The sequence below is a fragment of the Phodopus roborovskii genome, unplaced genomic scaffold (assembly GCF_943737965.1).
Source record: "Phodopus roborovskii unplaced genomic scaffold, PHOROB, whole genome shotgun sequence".
Taxonomy (NCBI): Eukaryota; Metazoa; Chordata; class Mammalia; order Rodentia; family Cricetidae; genus Phodopus; species Phodopus roborovskii.
The window spans coordinates 21,841,754-21,859,090 of NW_026126409.1; the positions used below are offsets into that span (position 1 = coordinate 21,841,754).

General features: G+C 42.9%; 1 protein-coding gene across 2 annotated transcripts in view; it reads left to right on the plus strand.

Annotated features, from left to right (window-relative positions):
- Positions 1-1,025: 1,025 nt before the first annotated feature.
- Erlin2 (ER lipid raft associated 2) overlaps positions 1,026-17,337 on the plus strand; it is a 553,984-nt gene continuing 537,672 nt past the window's right edge. For both annotated transcript variants that reach the window (XM_051182204.1, XM_051182207.1), the window contains exon 1: positions 1,026-1,034. The gene's annotated coding sequence lies outside the window, so the exon portion shown is untranslated. The remainder of the gene's footprint in view (positions 1,035-17,337) is intronic.

Here is a 17,337-nt window from a genome sequence, read left to right on the forward strand (position 1 = left end):
GGATGTGCATATTTGTACATGAGCATACTCTTTATTGGGCCTTCCCAAAACCCTTTCCCTTCAAGTATCACCAGCTGTTATCATCATCGTCGTCATCATCATTTTTAATGGTGTTGGTGTTCAACAGACTTCCCGAAGCCTTCACAGAGTCAGGGCTGTATTTTAAACAGACTTGTCAAGGTGATGAAACTGGAGGGAGTTTGGAGAGAGGGTTGATAAAAGCAGAAATCGCTCAGACAAATAACTCCCTGGGGCCTGTTTTGATGTCAGGGCAGGTTTGATTTTGTTTTGGGGAAAGTAGGATTAAGGATACCTTCCAGTCAGCTGGGTTTCTCTGCTGACCACTTCCAGCAACAAAAATCATGATCAGGGGTTGGTGACAAAGACTGCCATAGTCATCAGAATGATGTCTGGAAGTCAGAGCCAACTTCCTTTCAGGAAGAGAAGGGGTGAAAAGAAGTCATGATACTTCCTGGCCAGGAGTGGGTGTGGCTGATGACCAATTCATAGGAAGCCTTAGAATGGCTGGGGGAAAAGTACAGCTAAGTGAAGCCTACCCTCAAATACCTGAACCTAACTGTGTGTGTGTGTGGGGGGGGGGGTGTTAGTTTCCAGGCAATACAATCTAATGGTAACATAGGACCAATTAATTAGTAATTAGCTTGTCTTACCTGAGCACTAAAAGCCTCATTATTTCAAAATCTGTTATTTTGTTTTTAAAGAATAGGACAATAAAAAAAAATATCTATATTTCAGCCAATCTAAAGCATCATATCTGGGCTCTCAGTCTAGTTGGGGAAATGAGTCAGACCCACCTTATATGGCTGGAAACAGTATAATGGTTTCTATAGCTTAAGGGAGGACTGGCTGGTTTAGTACAGTGCGTTTGGGAAGAGGGAGATCCAACAGGATTGGGAAATTTGAAGTGACATGGAATAATCCTTCTGTACATTGTGAAAATGTGTTGCTCTCATTGTTAATGGAGAGCTGATTGGCCAATATCTGGGCAGGTCTTTTGAGGCAGAGAGGACGCTGGGAAGAAGGGCAGAGTCTCAGGAGTCACCTGCAGACCTAAGAGAAATAAGAGATGGGCATGCAGTGCTAAAAGAGGGTACTGGCACATGGCAGAGGGTGGATAAGAAATATGGGTTTATTTGAAATGTAGGAGTTAGCTGGTGACCAGCTTGAGCTATTGACAGAGCATTTATAATTCATAACAAGTCTCTGGGTAGATATTTGGGATCAAATGCCCGGACACAAAAAATTATTCTGCCTACACTGGAGATTCACACACGTGTGCTTATTGGGGAAAGTGGTGTGGAGTAACAAGTGTTATGAGAGGCAGAGAAGAGAAGGGAGCCCATAGCACCAATGGCTGAGTGGGTTGGGGAGTGCCGTTGAAAACCAGCAGATCATATATAGTCTCTATAGAACAGGAACTTTTGCATAATCAGGATATTAGAGGCTGCATGAGCATGTCTGAGCAGTTTGTCACCAGCACAGCACCTGCTACACCAACCTGGAGTTGCATCTGGGGACCTAGAGATGAAAGAGAAAGAGCTGAGTGAGTCAGAGCCCTAGATGACTTTAGAGCTAGGTGACAATATGCCTCACAGCCCTTCCTTCTGCTGCAGGCCGCACAGCAGCAGCTCTGTCCTGTCACAGAGACTCTCTCATATGGAAGTTCAGGGTTGGAAACCTTCAAGTCTGGATTTTGACCTTGTTATTGACACTGGTTCTACGACATTGAGCAGATGACTTTGTCTCTCATGATCTTCGGAGTTCATCTAGGAAGGCGGAGGTGAACAATCCAAGAGTCACTTTCAACGCTAATTGATCCGACAGCTTGTGGCTTTTTCTGTATTGCTTTCCCCGTCACTAGATAGCAGGTCTTATGGAAGCCAGCACAATCTGCTTCCTTGGCTGTGAACAGACCACACTGGAGTCCATCAGCCAACACATCTATGGGATCAGAGAGGGTTCTTCATCAAGCTTTCTCCTCTGCTCAATAACTGACCATTGTTTAAGTAGATTAGTCTCCAAAGCCCGAGTCCCACATCTATCTGTGTAGTGAAGAAGCAAATGAACAGTGGGCTGTTGGGAGTGTGTGTGTGTGTGTGCATGTGCGTGTGTGTGTGTGTGTGTGTGTGTGTGTGTGTTTGGGTATAGGTGTGGCTGTGTGTGAGCACTCCAGGAGACCTTATCCAATACCTTTGGTTCATTCAGTAGCTTGGGTAAGGTGCAACAAGGCTCACAGGTTCCAATAATACTATAATTTAGCCCAAAGAGCAAAAAAGCCAGAGTTCCAGATCACCACTGACTGTACCCTGATTAGATTTTTCAAACATTGTGTGTGTGTATGTGTGTGTGTGTGTGTGAATGTGTGTGTGTATTTGAGTGTGTGTGAGCGTGTGTGTATGTTTGTGTTTGTATGTGATATGCATATAAGGGTAAGCTGATGTCATTTGCCTCTCTCAGTCCCTCTCTACTTAATTTTTGAGACAATGTCTCTTACTGACCTGGAGCTCACTGGTTGCTTAGACTGGGTCCCAGTAAGCCTCTTGAAAGTGCAAGATATTTATTAGGGTCTACTTGGGCCAGGATCTCTGGGCTCTGGTGATAAAATGGTGGGCAAAATGAGGCAAATTAATTACCACAGGGGGTGACATCTAGGGGGATGAGAGCCACTAAGTTGACATCTATTGTTTATTTAGTGTTTGTTTGTTTGTTTTTGTTTTTCATTTTAATTAATTGCGTGTTTACTCAGGCTCCCACCATGATGCATGTGTGGAGGTCAGAAGTCTTATGGGAATTTATTTTCTCCTTCTAGCATGTGGGTTATGGGAATCAAATATAGGCCCACAAGCTTGAAGGTAAGCTCCATTACCCACTGAACCATCTTTCAGGTTCTTTCTTTCTTTTTCTTCTTCCCCACCCACCCCTCTTTCTCTTCTTGGCAGAGTTTTATAATTTAGGCTGGCTTCACTCTGTAACTGAGCCTGACCTTGAACTTAGGCTCTTGCTGCCTCCTCCTCCAAAGTGCTTGAATTACAGGCATTACCCTCATGTTCAGTGCTAGAGACTAACCTCACAGACGTCTTCATGCTTACTGGGCAAGCATGATACCAACTTAACTGAGGCCTTAATGGTGAGCAGATAATAAGTCTTACCATCCCCATCAATGTCTAGGACTTAATTTTCCTTTCTAGAAAGCCATTCGGCTTTCCTGACCATTCCTGTTTTCCCTGCATGTGGACAATACATCTAACACTTAACTCTTAATTTAAATAAATTGTTCAATAATTATGAGAAGCAACAAAGTAACTGCTTTTCTAGGTGAAAATACAGCTCTAGATTTCTGCAAGCAGGGGTACTAACTAAACTATTTAGTACCCCTGGAGGAGAAGGCCTGATGTATAGGCCAAGCCTGGGCTCCCACAGAAAAATCATGTAAACCACTATGCCTCACTGAGCCAAGCTCTGATGAGAAAATCGTTAGTGAGATGCCAGGTGGGACCCCCCTCTGTTTTGCTGATCTTGTAAATTGTCTAGACTCAAGTGTCACAGGCATGTCTTACAATCCATAAGATAACTCCTAGATTTTGTGGAGCAGAAGCACATTAACCTTTGTGGGCCCTAGCAGGGTTCCGACTCAGACTGCCTGGTGAAAACCTGTGTGTGCATGGTAATTGCTTGCCATGTGGGGAAAATGATCCAGAGCTGTGTGAAGATAAGGAGAAATGGCTGGAGGCAAGTCACCTGGGTTTTATTATGCTTGCCCTAAAAAATAATTAGCATAGCCAGTGAAATCACCTTAAGAGATGTTTGCAGGGTTGGCTTTTGCCCCAGAAGGAAATGGTAACCCAGCTTGTTTTTCTGACAAGGGGGAGAGAGAGACTGAGATGGAGACAAACAGAGAACTCTCCCCACTTCTAGGATGGCAAAGACAAATGGAAGGTTGTGTTTTCAATAAATGTGTCCAAAGCCACAATTCAGAGCCAACAGCTATCACGATGGCTCTGCCCTGGTGGAGTGGAACCATACCTCAGCACCAGGCAGAGGCGTGCCTCATTACCATGGAGGGCTCCAGGCTAGGAAAGCTTGCTGGGTCCTCTCAACATTGGCCAGCTAGAAGGACACAGAGCCAAGCCCTGAAAGAATACACAGGCCTCATGCCCCACGCTTCTGCTGACCATAGCTTGAGATGCAACAAGAGAGCAGAGTGGTCCCCTAACAGCTATCAGTATCTCATAGTCAGGCCTCATGTTTGAAGTAACCCAAGGGAAGTGTCTGGCCTGGTTCATCTTGGAAGTAGACACTGGGGAGAAAGCATCGTTTCCCCTTTTTTTCTTCCCTGGTGGAAAAGGGAATGGACTATGCCTTGTGCAGGAGTATTGATGGGCATTTCACTAACCAGACAGGAGCAAGACTTTGTAAGATGCCCTGCCACAGAGACCTTTTCAGTTTCCCCTCTGGGACTAGAATGTTCCAGAGGGTCAGTGGGTCTGAAATCATGAGCTCAATGGGCCAAGGTTAACCTGTTTGTTCCCTAAAATTCAGAGACACTCACATCGCAGGAAAGGTGGCTGCTTATTTCAGAAAGAATTCAGTCCTGTTGTTGGTCACAGTGAAGCAGGAGGTCATACCTTGTTCCTGGTGCAGCAAGTGTAATGTGGGAAAAGCCAGTCCCCATTCCACAGGGGACTGACCTCTCCCCAGTGCACAGAGAAGTAAAAGACATCTCTCTTGCCTTCTAAGGCCAGTGGCACAGTGGGATCTGGCCCACCTTTGGAGCTAGCTTGACCCCAGTTATCTCCAGCTCAATTACAGTCATGTGGGGACTGAACACGGTGCCTTGCAGATAAGTCTGCAGAAAAGGCCATGTCCAGAACCTGACCATAGGTCGACCAGGGAGAAAACCGTGAAGCGGGACTTCAGGGTAATGGGCTGCTGGTTTCAGCTCGACCTCTCCACCTTGGGCCCTTGTTGAACAGATATAGGGCAGCAGCTTGGCCAATGGATCCTCTGGGTCAGTGCAAGGCAGCCCCAGGTCTCCTTGCTGCAATAGGAAGAAGGAAGAGGGCAGCCTGCTGACATCTCTGTCTGCCTGGCCCTCCCCAACCCCCCCAACCTCTCCCTTCCTCCCATAGCCTCTCTGCTCCTCCCCTAGCCTTTCCCTCTCTGCTCTTCTCCTAGCTTCCCTCTCTCCTCGCCCCTTCCTTAACCTCTTCCCTCCTCCCCTAGCCTTCTCCCACCCCACCCCTGCCTCTTTGCCTCTCCCCTCCTCCCCCCTCCCCAGCATGCCTTCAACTCTGAAGATGGCCCTTACCCTGCTCCACATACTCCCCGGCAGTGCCCTATGAATGCCTTTTCTCATGGCCTGGCTGATAATTTATTTAGTTTTGCTAAGTGTTCCTTTACAGGGAAGGAGAAAGGGGAGGGGTGAAGGGGAAGATGGGTTGCTGTCTTTGAAAAGCCGACTCATAAATGTTCAGGTACGTTCCTTTTTCTGTAGGCTAAGCAGCTTTCTCAGCCAAAAAAACAATCACGCTGCAAGCATCTCCCAGGTCTGGAGAGAGCAGATGTATTTTATCTCTCCTTGGTGATGGCTCTGAGAGGTTAATGCTCTTGCATTTTAAGCTTGAATGGATTTTTGTCTAAAGCAGCTATAGTTTGTTTTGCTCCTCTCGTAAAGGTCTTTGTTGCTCTAGAAAACAAGCCTCATTAAACCTCGGGGAAGGCATCTTCTGCCTCCAGGTACTATTGGATATGGGTTATGCTATTACTTGACTCTTCAAACTCCAGGCTCAATGTTTTCCCCTTCACCTTCTAGCCCCTCTGGCCAATAGAACGCAGGCCTTAGTATTGATCAGTGAGGTAGAAACAGAATTTTAGGAAAAGAAAGAATTGTAATACATGGAGTTTTATGGGGGAAAGAACAAGTTGCCATGATGTATATTTCTTTTGGACATGACTAAGAACGTTGGCATCACAGAAGTCATCTTTGTAACCATGAAACCAACACAAAGAGGCTAGTGTTCTTGAGTAGCACAATAGAAAGGAGGGAGGGGCTGGCTTTTTAAACAACTAACTGTTGAACCAGCTAGCTTTAGACTTCCCTGCTAAGACAATAATAAATGTTTGTGTCAGAATGGGGTTTGGGTTATTTGTAAAAAAAAAAAAAAAAAAAAAAAAAAAAAAAAAATCATTCCTAACAGACACACTAGATCACAAGATTGGTTCTATCAGGTGGAGGCCTCTTTAAAAAAAGTTCCTCAGAACCCTCCCACTCCACCCTGTGCTGAATCCATGGCTAGACAGGGTCAGAAGGTGAGCAAAGCACGCATGCCCTCCCCTCCAGACAAGTCTGCAGAACTTTATCCCTCCTGGTGCAGTGCACCTTGGCTGTCCTGAAGAGGGCCCTATGTCTTGGCCACCAGATTCACAGGAGGGCTGTCGCTAAGGCTGGTGCACTTCAGATCTTTCAGTTATCACCAGTGTCCTGTCAGGTTGCAGTTGATTCCTAGGAAGGGGAAATTTGTCCCAGGGATGCTTTAAGATCCGCCTTCTGCTAGATGATGAGTGAGGTAGACATCCTTCCCATCATGCCCCGCTGACATACACCCTCACACAGGCCCCACCTCCCACTGCTCTACTACCTCTCCATAGTCTGTTCAAATCCCCAATCCATCGATGGAATAAAGCATCGCTTATACCAGAGCTCTCCTACCATTCATTTCTGGAACCTCCCTCACTAGCTGAGACACCCCAAAGGGTGCCTCAATAATCTCCTAGATGTTTTTCAGTCCAGTCAAATTGTCATTAGCACTTACCACCATATATCTCTCATGCAGAGACTCACTCAGCTGTAGTTAGTCTGATCAGCTGAAATTCTTTGTCTCTGACACTTTGCTTTGCTCTTTGTGATAGGTTTGTCACAGGCACTCACAGGCCCTTCTGTGCTTTAGAACTGCAAGAGGCCAGTCATGTGGTGGGTAAGAAAAGGAAACCCCAAATATAAACGTAATAGAGGAGCCCACAGGAGCAGAGCACCTGTTGGGCCTGTGTTGTCCACCTCCATCTGGTACAACAGAAATGAGATCATGCAGTGAATTCATGACTAGATTCTTCCTGCCAGAGGCTGGAGCAGTGAAGGCAAGTCTCCCTCTTGTTTTTCCAGACTCCCAAGGGCTTGCCTACAACAAGGCCCTGACTCTTAAGGTCACCCGGCAGTTCCCACCATCTTCAACAAGCTTCTTTACCACCCTGCTGTTCTGGTGCTTTCTTTGCATGTGACGTTAACAGTCATGGAGTCTGAGGACAATCCTGAGATATGGCATCTAGGAGATTTTGTTCTTGCAGTGGGTGGGAGGTAGCCAGACACAGAAGAGAGTTCATATAACAAGGACTATATGTTCTTAGAACACATGCAGGGAAGGACCATCCTCAGAGAAAATGGGCTCCTGAGATCAGCAACCCTCACAGGAATGGTAATCATTGTCACAACAGCAATGGATTTCTCTAGCTCAGCTATCTTTAAGGTTGCCCTTAGAAAGAGCCCTGGTTGACCAGTCCTACTCTTCTATAGTTCCCTTGTCAATGTGCCTGCCCGCTGGCCTCTCTCTGCCAATGCCCAGAATCTCTTTCTCCACTATGTTCTACACATACCCTAAGCCTTCTGGTCATGAGTATCTCCTCTTCCTCATTGTTCCACTAAGTGGTTCTACTTAAATCTTTCTTTAAAGTATTCTCTCTCTTCTTTCCCCAACATTGCTGGTCTTTTCCAGGGACCTCAGCTCTGTTCTGAGCTGTGCTAGGTGTTTTGTCCTGACCTCTGCCTCTGGGTACATTACCCTTTCCTCTTCATATAATATCCTGGCTTATCAAGTCATTAGTGGTCTTCACTGTTACCAGTGCTTCCTAGACGTCTCTGTAGACACCCCAGAAGCAGCAGGCAGCTGGCAGGGCAGTATTCATCATTATTTTGTGTTGTGATAATACTATAGCATGGCCAAAAGCAAGTTATAGAAGGAACAGCTTGTTTTGGCACATGGTTTCAGAAGGAGTGTCCATGATAGCTGGAAAGGCATGACACACCAGCAGGAACAGGAGGCTGGCTGGTTGCATTTCCATCCACACACAGAAAGCAAGAAAAGGAACAGAAAGCCAGATTAGCCTGTAAATCCTTAAAGCCTATCTCTAGTGACATACTTCCACTGTGGCTACCTCTTCAAGACTCTACCTCCACTGTCTTTCACAGCACTACTGTGCTGGCTAGTTTTATGTCAACTTAACACAGGCTATAATAGTTATCTGAGAAGAGGGAACCTTGACTGAGAAAATGTTTCCATAAGATTGGGCTGTGGGTAAGCCTATAGGGCATTTTCTTAATTAGCAATTGATTGGTGGTGCCATCCCTAGGCTGGTGGTCCTGTGTTCTATAATAAAGCAGGCTGAGCAAGCTAATGGAAAACAAGCCAGTAAGCAACACATCTTCATGGCCTCTGCATCAGCTCCTGCCTCTGGGTTCCTGCCATGTTTGAGTTTCTGTGCTGACTTCCTTCAGTGATAGACTATGATGTACAAGTTGTAATCCAAACCCTCTCCTCCCCAATTTGCTTTTGGCCATGGTGTTTCATCACAGCAATAGTAACCCTGACAAAGACAACTACCAACTAGGGACCAATTGTTCAAACACATGAAAGAGACATTTCTCTTTCAAACCACCACAGAGGTTCATCACCACAGAGGTGTATCATGGTTGCAAATGGATATTTTGAAATGGTCCTTGAGATTCTTTCCAATTCTGGTAGCATTCTTAGGTTTAGAGTGACAGTCTATGTCCTAACAAGCCAGGTTCTGCCACCCATTATTGATAAGCCAATTAAAATACTAGGGTAACAGTGAAATATTCAATGGGGTCACACTGGAAATAGGTACAAAGAGCACAAGTGACCTTTCCAAAGTACATTTTTGGGGTCCTCAAGAGATGTTAAGGTTTAAGGAGAGGAACACTATCCCCCACTGCCACATCTTTAGCCCTTCTGAAAGAGTGCTAACAAGTTCCAAATCTCTTTCTGGGAGAAATCGTTCTCTGCCTGGCTCAGGTTTTAGGCTTTCTCTTCTCCTAGTATGAAACCCCTAAGGGGAATTCATATCTCTTTGGGTCTATTATTTTAATAGTCTGCTAAGCAAAGGGAGGGACACAAAGTCTCTTTAGAACATCCCCATCCCTTGAAGTTACAGTACCAGGCATAAGCCTGAGGACACTTCGGTACCCACTGCTATGAGGGAGATTTTAGTGTAATCAGTAAGTAGTGTTGATCGGATGAATGAAACAAAGAGAACGCATGTCTTTTCCTAGCTAAAGGCAAAAGGGCAAAGCTGTAGTCAGACAATGTGTTCAACACGAGAGAAAAGCCTGTCCAAGGCCAGTCACATTGCCGTGGGATGCTCAGTGACACAGCCTCTTACAAAACCAGCTTAGAAGGAGAAAAGATCTCTTCTGTCTTGATCTCTTGACCTCATTGCCTTTGGCTCCTTAGCAAGGTGGCACCTCATGGCAGGACAAAGCCACACACCTTTGTTCCACATGATAAAACAAACCCACTCATCTCATGGGGCTGAGAAGCAAAGAGAGTGAAAGAGGAGGACCTGGCATCTCCATGTCCTCTTCCAGGACACGCTCCAGTGACCTAATGTTCCCTCACCAGAGCCTACCAAATAAAGGTTCCACCATCTTCCTGACATTGCCTGGGGCTGAGAATGAAGCCTTGAGCAAGTGGGCATTGGGAGAACAGTTAGTATCTGATGGGAGATGTCATTCTGTAAATATGTTTCTCTTATTGGTTAATGAATCAAGCACTGTTGGCCTGTAGGAAAGCAAGATAGGCAGGACTAGGAGACAAGGAGGATTCTGGGAGATGTAATAGAAAGGAGTCAAAATGTAGGACCAAGAGGTATAAGAGGTGTAGACCCTCTCTCCAGTAAGATAAGACCACGTGGAAACACTTAGATTGATAGAACAGGGTTAATATTTAAGACAGAGCTAGCCAATAAGAAACACTAGTAACTGGCTAACAGTTTCATAACTAAGACAGTGTCTCTGTGTGTTATTTGGGGCTGGTGGGAAAGTGCTCGTAACAAAACGGTGCCTACAACGTGGGTACTAACTTCCACTTAAAATGTGACAAAAGCTTAAAAAGGGATTTTAGAAACAAAACAGCAGAGACAAGCAAGTCTGCTTGGTAGCAGCATTTTTCTCGGGTGGGCTCTGTTTTGCTAGAGACAAGCAGAGACTCCAGCAGCTCTTTTAAGGGAGGTTTCCTGACTCAGCATAAGCAAAAAACAAAACAAAACCAACAAACAACAAAACAAAACAAACCCCCACAGGGCTCTTTTAAGAGGCCCTGCTAACAACTTAATGGTATGTATGAGAGCTGGCAGTGGCAGTGACCACATCTCCAAGCCAGCAGTGTGCTGCTTGATGGCATCATAGACCAAGGTGGTGAGCACAGCTCTCAGTGCTGGCTGTAAACGTACCCCTACCATCTTGGAAAGACAGTGACTAAAACAGCAGTGGCTTTAATTTTAGCAGTGCTATTTGGCAGATACAAGACTTGTGGCTAGGAAAAAGGTAGAGAGATATACAGAAAAGACAGATTCAGATGAAGTAAAACCTAAAAGGCTTTTAGAGTGTGTTTAAAAATATGCATAGGTTTGTGAGAGAAAATAAAAAGGATATTTGGTTAAAAAAGAAATGAAGTGACTGGGCAGTGGTGATGCATGCCTTTAATCCTAGCATTCAGGAGGCAGAAGCAAGTAGAGCTCAGTGATTTCAAGGTGAACCTGCTGTATAGAGTGAATTTCAGGACAGACAAAAATTCACAGAGAAACCCTGTTTCAGAAAATGAAAAAAAAAAAAAATGAATCAAGTAATAAAAAAGCCATGTAAAAATGAAAACACACAAAGAGTCTGGATACTCTATGCTATTGTGTCATCTTTCAATTGTGTGACTACTGAGGAAATAGCAACAACTGCTAAAGGGAATGCTGCTGGATTAATCCAATTTATACATCTTAAAAATGCCTTGACTTCAAAATTTAAGTATAAGGATATATTCTTTGGAAAAGAGATTTTATTTATGTTTCCACAGAAAGTGAAAAGCTGTAGATTCCTTCCAGACTAATGTGGTTTGATGAAGCAAGACCCCTGAAGCAGTGTCCCAGGTGATCCAACATTCAAAACATCTGGGACAAGGCAGCCTTGCAGACCACTACAACCAGAATTCCTGCATCCTCTTAGGATGCCAGCCAGCAGGAAGCAGCTTGGAGAAAATGACACCCACATTCCCAAATATTGTCTATAAATATTTGTTTTCATTTAAATGGGGTTAGTTATAAATGGTAATGATCACAGCCAATCTCTTTTTAAAGGAATAAAGGGGAATAGGATATAGAAATAAATACTTTGCATTAGTATGGATTTTCATTTATTGACACAAATTTGAGGTCAATTTTGTGGTATGTATATTTCTCCTCTTGTTTGGGTATTGTGTTTGTGTAGCTCATTTAAAATTGTAGTGTATAATTAAGTACAATTATAGATAGTTGATGGGAGATGTCATTCTTTAAATATGTTTTTCTTATTGGTTAATGAATAAAGCATTGTTGGTCAATAGGAAAGCACGATAGGTGGGACTAGGAGACAAGGAGGATTCTGGGAGATGTAGTAGAGAGGAGTCGAAATGTATGACACAAGAGTATGAGGTCTGGACTCTCTCTGGTAAGATAAGACCACATGTAAACACTTAGATTGATAGAAACGAGTTAATATTTAAGACAGAGTTAGACAATAAGAAATGCTAGTAACTGGCCAACAGTTTCATAACTAATACAGTGTCTCTAAGTGTTATTTGGGGATGACTCAGCTGTGGGACCAGGCTGTCGGGAAAGTGCTCTTAACAAGTATCCAAAAGAGAGGAAGCTGAATGAGAAATGTATTGTTGGTTGGTTTCTTAGTTTTGTGTCTAAGACTCTAAACCACAGGTAGGAACATGCTACTCAAGATGGCACCAAAGGACTTCTGCAGGCTTTTACTCTCTTCACCTGATATCTGAATGAATATACAAATGAAAGATCCACAGACCTACCTAAGCCACATGACCCTCCCACTTCCCTACCACACCTTGTCTCCTTCCTCCTTCTGCATGCCACACTTGTCCTTCCACTCAACTGGATTTGCTTAAGTAGAGCACAGAGTAGAAGCAGGGCGGTGTGTGTGTGTGTGTGGGGGAATGGATGGGGGGAGAATGACAGGACACAGTGGCATTCATTTCTCTACTTACCTCCAACATTTGTGGGTCTCAGATTCAGTGGACTAAATGGTGGAAAACAGAACTTCCTCTAAATGCCAATCAAAAACAAACAAACATAAGCACACATAAACAGCAACCAAGCAGTCGTACACAGGCAGAAATTATTCTCCAGGGAAAATTATTGCCGAATATTATTACTGCATATTCCTTCCCACCTCCTCACAACTGAGTGCCTGCAGGTGAAGGAAGGAACATGGTTTGAGAGCCCAGACTCTGTCTGGCTTCCCACCTGTCCATCCTGGATCAGCTGGGGCAGGGTTTCTGCCCAGTTCAGAAGCAATGAGGTTGTTTTCCATTGAGAGAGTCTTCCAAATCACTAAGAAGAAAAACAACAAACTAATAAAAACATAGTTCATATAGCAAAAGGGAACCGAGGAATTAGCGAAGCTTCACAAACTGAAAGCATAAAACCAGATTGCAGGGTAAAGAAAAATCATGGTATAAAAATGAAAAGGAAAGGAACATGAACCCAAAGAGCATAAGCCAGATGGTAAGATGTGGAAATCGGTGAGCACAAGAATGAAAAGTCACCCGCTTTAAAGGAAAGCACACTCAAATGGATGTGAGTGACAAAATCTACCTAATTTCACATCATTCAAAGGGTTCTTTGAGATGGAAAGCAGATAATTTTAATGCAGCACTTTCCCCTAGTTATAGGGCCCTATGCCTACTTCATAGGCTTGTAAAGGGCTGGTGTCTCATCTGCTACCCTGTCACTCGACACCCCTGTGGCTCCAGATTTCACCAGAAACCAGGCCAGTGACTATGCATCACCAGAGACAAAACTGAGACCCAGAGATCAAATTTATAATTCATAACAAATTAACAAATGATTCTGCATCCCAAATGGAAGAGCACTGAGCTGTATAAATTAAAGGGACAGAGGCAGACCCTGATGGAAACAGCCATAGAAATGAATAAGTCAACCCAGTGTGATCTTGGGCATGCATATGTGGATATGCTATCCCGTGACACACAGAGAAGACAGAGCAACACCAACTCAGGATTTCTAACCTGCTGTACATATCAGTTCCCTTATGAAATAATTCTGATTGCACCCAATAAATATTGCTTTTGGATTCAACAAAATCTAGATGAGCAATGAGAAGAAGAAATGCCTGTCAAGCAAAATAAATCTCAGAGCTGCAGTGATGGGAGGAGTGTGAGCCTGGTGGGGGGGAGCATCAAAGGCAAAAGAATAAGGAAGCAGCGGCACTCAGAGTGTCAAGTATCATGTAGGTTTAATCGTTAAATTTATGTGCTATCAAATAAACTCAGTACAATTAGCAAAGTTATTTAATATTTAATAAAAACAAATATATAACTGTATCAATGAGATAAACATCCACACAGTATATGTTAATATTTAATAAATTTAATATAATTTTTAAAATGTAATAAAAAAGCAATTGAGAAGGTAATAAGTAATAATGGAGAAAAATAACTAAGTCAGTTGAGTGGAGTATCAAGTTAAAATTCTCACTTCACATTAAGTGCCTGGTGCATAATTAGAACAAAATAAATGTTTGCTAAAAGAAGAAATTAATAAATGAATGAATAATATATTGAATTCTAGATAGGGTACATACTTGACAATCCATAAAACGATACAAGAAATTACAAGCATATATTGTACTGATCTCTAATTGAGAAAGGCTGTAACTATAGAAATGATAGATAACAAAGCAAACATTCTGTGGCACTGATTCCAATGTCATTCTCAATATCTCCCCATGAAAAACCACACAAGTACGATATGCAAGGATTAATTTCTTTCATTTAGAAGAAGCTCTTGTGAATCAAAGGCACAAAGACAAATATTCCAGTAGAGATGAGAGCAAGGACATCGGAAGACAAATCTTAGCAGAGAGACAGATGGCTGATAAATGTATCAGAAGTGTTCAACCTCATTTGTTATCTTAGACATGAAAAATTAAGCAAAACACAAGAAAAATCCAATTTTTAAAAATTCTGTCATCAAACACTCTTTCCAAAAAATGTTCAGACTCTGGATGCCATGCAAAGACTCATGGGAAACTGGGCTCTGAAATCTTATACTTTATTGATAGTGAAAAATATCATGGGGAAGGCAGGATGGAACTTTTTACACAGTACTAGTGAAAGCATATAGTTCATGATAATAAGAACTAAGGGCCTCAAAAAAATCTAACATTTATTCTTACTTGCTAGAAACACTTGCAAGGTATTTTAATGAAACCTGATGCAAGTGCAATGGTAACATGTGCAAAGAAGATAATGCTAGCATTATCTATGTTAAGAGAAGGCACTCACTACTTTATTTTCCAAAACAAATAAGAGAGCAAATCTTTTGCTATATTCTAAGGATGTACTGTTATTTCATTATAATATGCTTAAGACTGAGACTGAGATGGAGAAATACAACAGATACAATACCTACGAAAAGGATGCCATGTTTGCTATAAGAGTAGTTGCATCCACTGAGAACAGAGAAGGTGCTTAGCAAGATCCCAAGGTCAGTTCCTTCCACAGCACACACAAGGGCATCCACACTGCACGCATGCACGAAAATAAACCAAAGAATAAGTGCATTGAATCCATGTATATGGGAAAAGTTAGAAGGAGAAAAAAAATGTTAAGAATTATTATTTTTATGTGGTATTTTTCTTATTCTTCTCTAAGCTGCAAATATATTTTACATCAAAAACTTTAGAAATGCTTAATACTAGAAAAACCATAAGGGAATGTGATTTCAGCAGGAAAATTCAGAAGCAGAAATGTACGATCATGAACTGTGACTTAGCACTCTGGTGACAGTGACCCAGCCCCTCAAGGCTGTCCCAATGAATGTATGAATGTTTTTCATAGCAGAAGATCCTCTGCCAGTGTTCTCAAGGGACAATGCCTTGTTTGTCATTTGGCAGTGATTTCCATCTAGACACACAAACAGCCACCTCATTACTTTGAGACAACCTATTACATAATTCACCTGCTCATCTCCAGTTTTCTATGACTGTCTGTGTTGAAACACCATTCCTATTCAGGTTTTCCTGGAATCAGATCTGGGACGGTTTGCACAAAGCAATCAGTAAATGAAAAAAAAAAAAAAAAGTGTCTCTATCAGATGCTACACTAGGCACTTAGGAACTCATAGAGAAAGGATACACATCTGGTGTCTGGGGTTGGAATCTGGTGGGAAGCCAAACTAGATTAGGATCTACAGTGGCTAAACACAGCTCTGGGATTAGACTGTCCAAAGATTGGAGTCCAAGTTCTGTCACTGTGGGTAGTGTGACCTCTGGAGCTTGACCTTCACAGGGGTAACATAAGGTAAACCTTACTTCACAGGGCTGTGGCTACAGCTAAGTGAGATAACATGCCAATCCCTCCCCTTTTTGGTTCTGTCTGTTCCTTTTCATTTTAAATGGATGTGTTCTATAGACTAGGTACCTGAGACACGTCTCCTTTTTATTATTGAGTTCTCCCCTTAAATTTAAGTCTTGTACAGAGGAACTAATGTTTATAGAGTGCCCTGTTTTTAAATCCTAAACTTATACAGGTAAAACTCTTCATTGCCAATAGCCTATGTATATTTCCAACAAATTCAGGGTATTTAAGTTTCTGAAATCAGAAACTACCCACAAACTTAGACAAATTCACATCCTTTTTTTTTTAATTTTTTATTTTTTTTTTTTTTTGGTTTTTCAGGGTTTCTCTGTATTGCTTTGGATCCTGTCCTGAAACTAGCTCTGTAGACTCAAACTCACAGAGATCAGCCTAACTCTGCCTCCCAAGTGGTGGGATTAAAGGCATGCACCACCAATGCCCAGCTAAACCCACATTCATTTTTGACATTTATTATTATCCGTGGGTTCAACAAAAGGTTTAATGTTATGATTTTTGAGTTCTTGGGCTTTCCATTTTGAGGTCCCCCATCTTGTATGGCCTCTCTCAAGCCCTCTGTTGGGATAACTATATTCAGCTATAGTGAAGCAGGTTGTAGTGTTTGACCTCCAGGCCCGAAGGAAGAGCTACCCATGATTGCCTTGCCCCCTCTGCTGTCTGGGTCATATCCCTACCAGCCCTCATACTTATAAACTGCGGTGTTTCATAAAACCCTGGAAGGAAAACAGCATTCTGTCAATGGTCCTGGCTATTCTCAGCCACGTCTCCTTTGCTCTCAAAGGTTGTTCTATGCTTGCTTCAAATGTCTGGGCCAGTTTTTGTGTCAAAGTTGGTGTGTATTTTCTTAAATTTACAGTTTAAACAACAAGAACAACAACAACAAAATTCGCTGGACCTGGTAGCTCACACCTTTAATCCCAGGACTGGGTGAAGCAGAGGCAGGGGAATCTCTGAGTTTGAGGCCAGCCTGGTCTACAGAGCTAGTTTCAGGATAGCCAGGGCTACACAGAGAAACCTCGTCTCAAAAAAACAAAACCAAAGTTTTCTTGTAACTCTTGCTTTGTTGAGTGAAAGAATAATTTTATTTTGTTTGCTTAACCACAGACATTTCTTTTTACATATGAAGGGTCAGAGCTTTTGGGCAAGACGTGTTGTACAAAGAACAGAGGAAATTATCCCTCAAGTTGAATAATAAATATTTTCTAGAAGGAAAAAGAGAATTGAGAAGGGTAAAGCCTTCTGTTTTGCAGCACTTCCATCTTCTATGGCCTCTCTCAAGGCCTCCCCAGGTTGGAGCATACCTGGGCCCACAAGAGGCAAGAGGATCAGAAGGGATGAACAAAGTGGCAAGAGAGTAGAAACAGCTAAACAACCAGGCTTGGAGGCACTCAACAAGTACTGTGGATTGCCAGCTCCCTTCTCATTCCACATCCTTTCTTGGGTACTTGCCCAAATTGCCAGGGCTGAAGGTCAAACACCTATATTTCCCAGACTCCCTTGGGTTTAGGCTCTATCAAGGTGAGCACCAGCTTAAATGACTAGAAAGCGCAGATAAGGCAAGAAAGAGCAGTGCGAT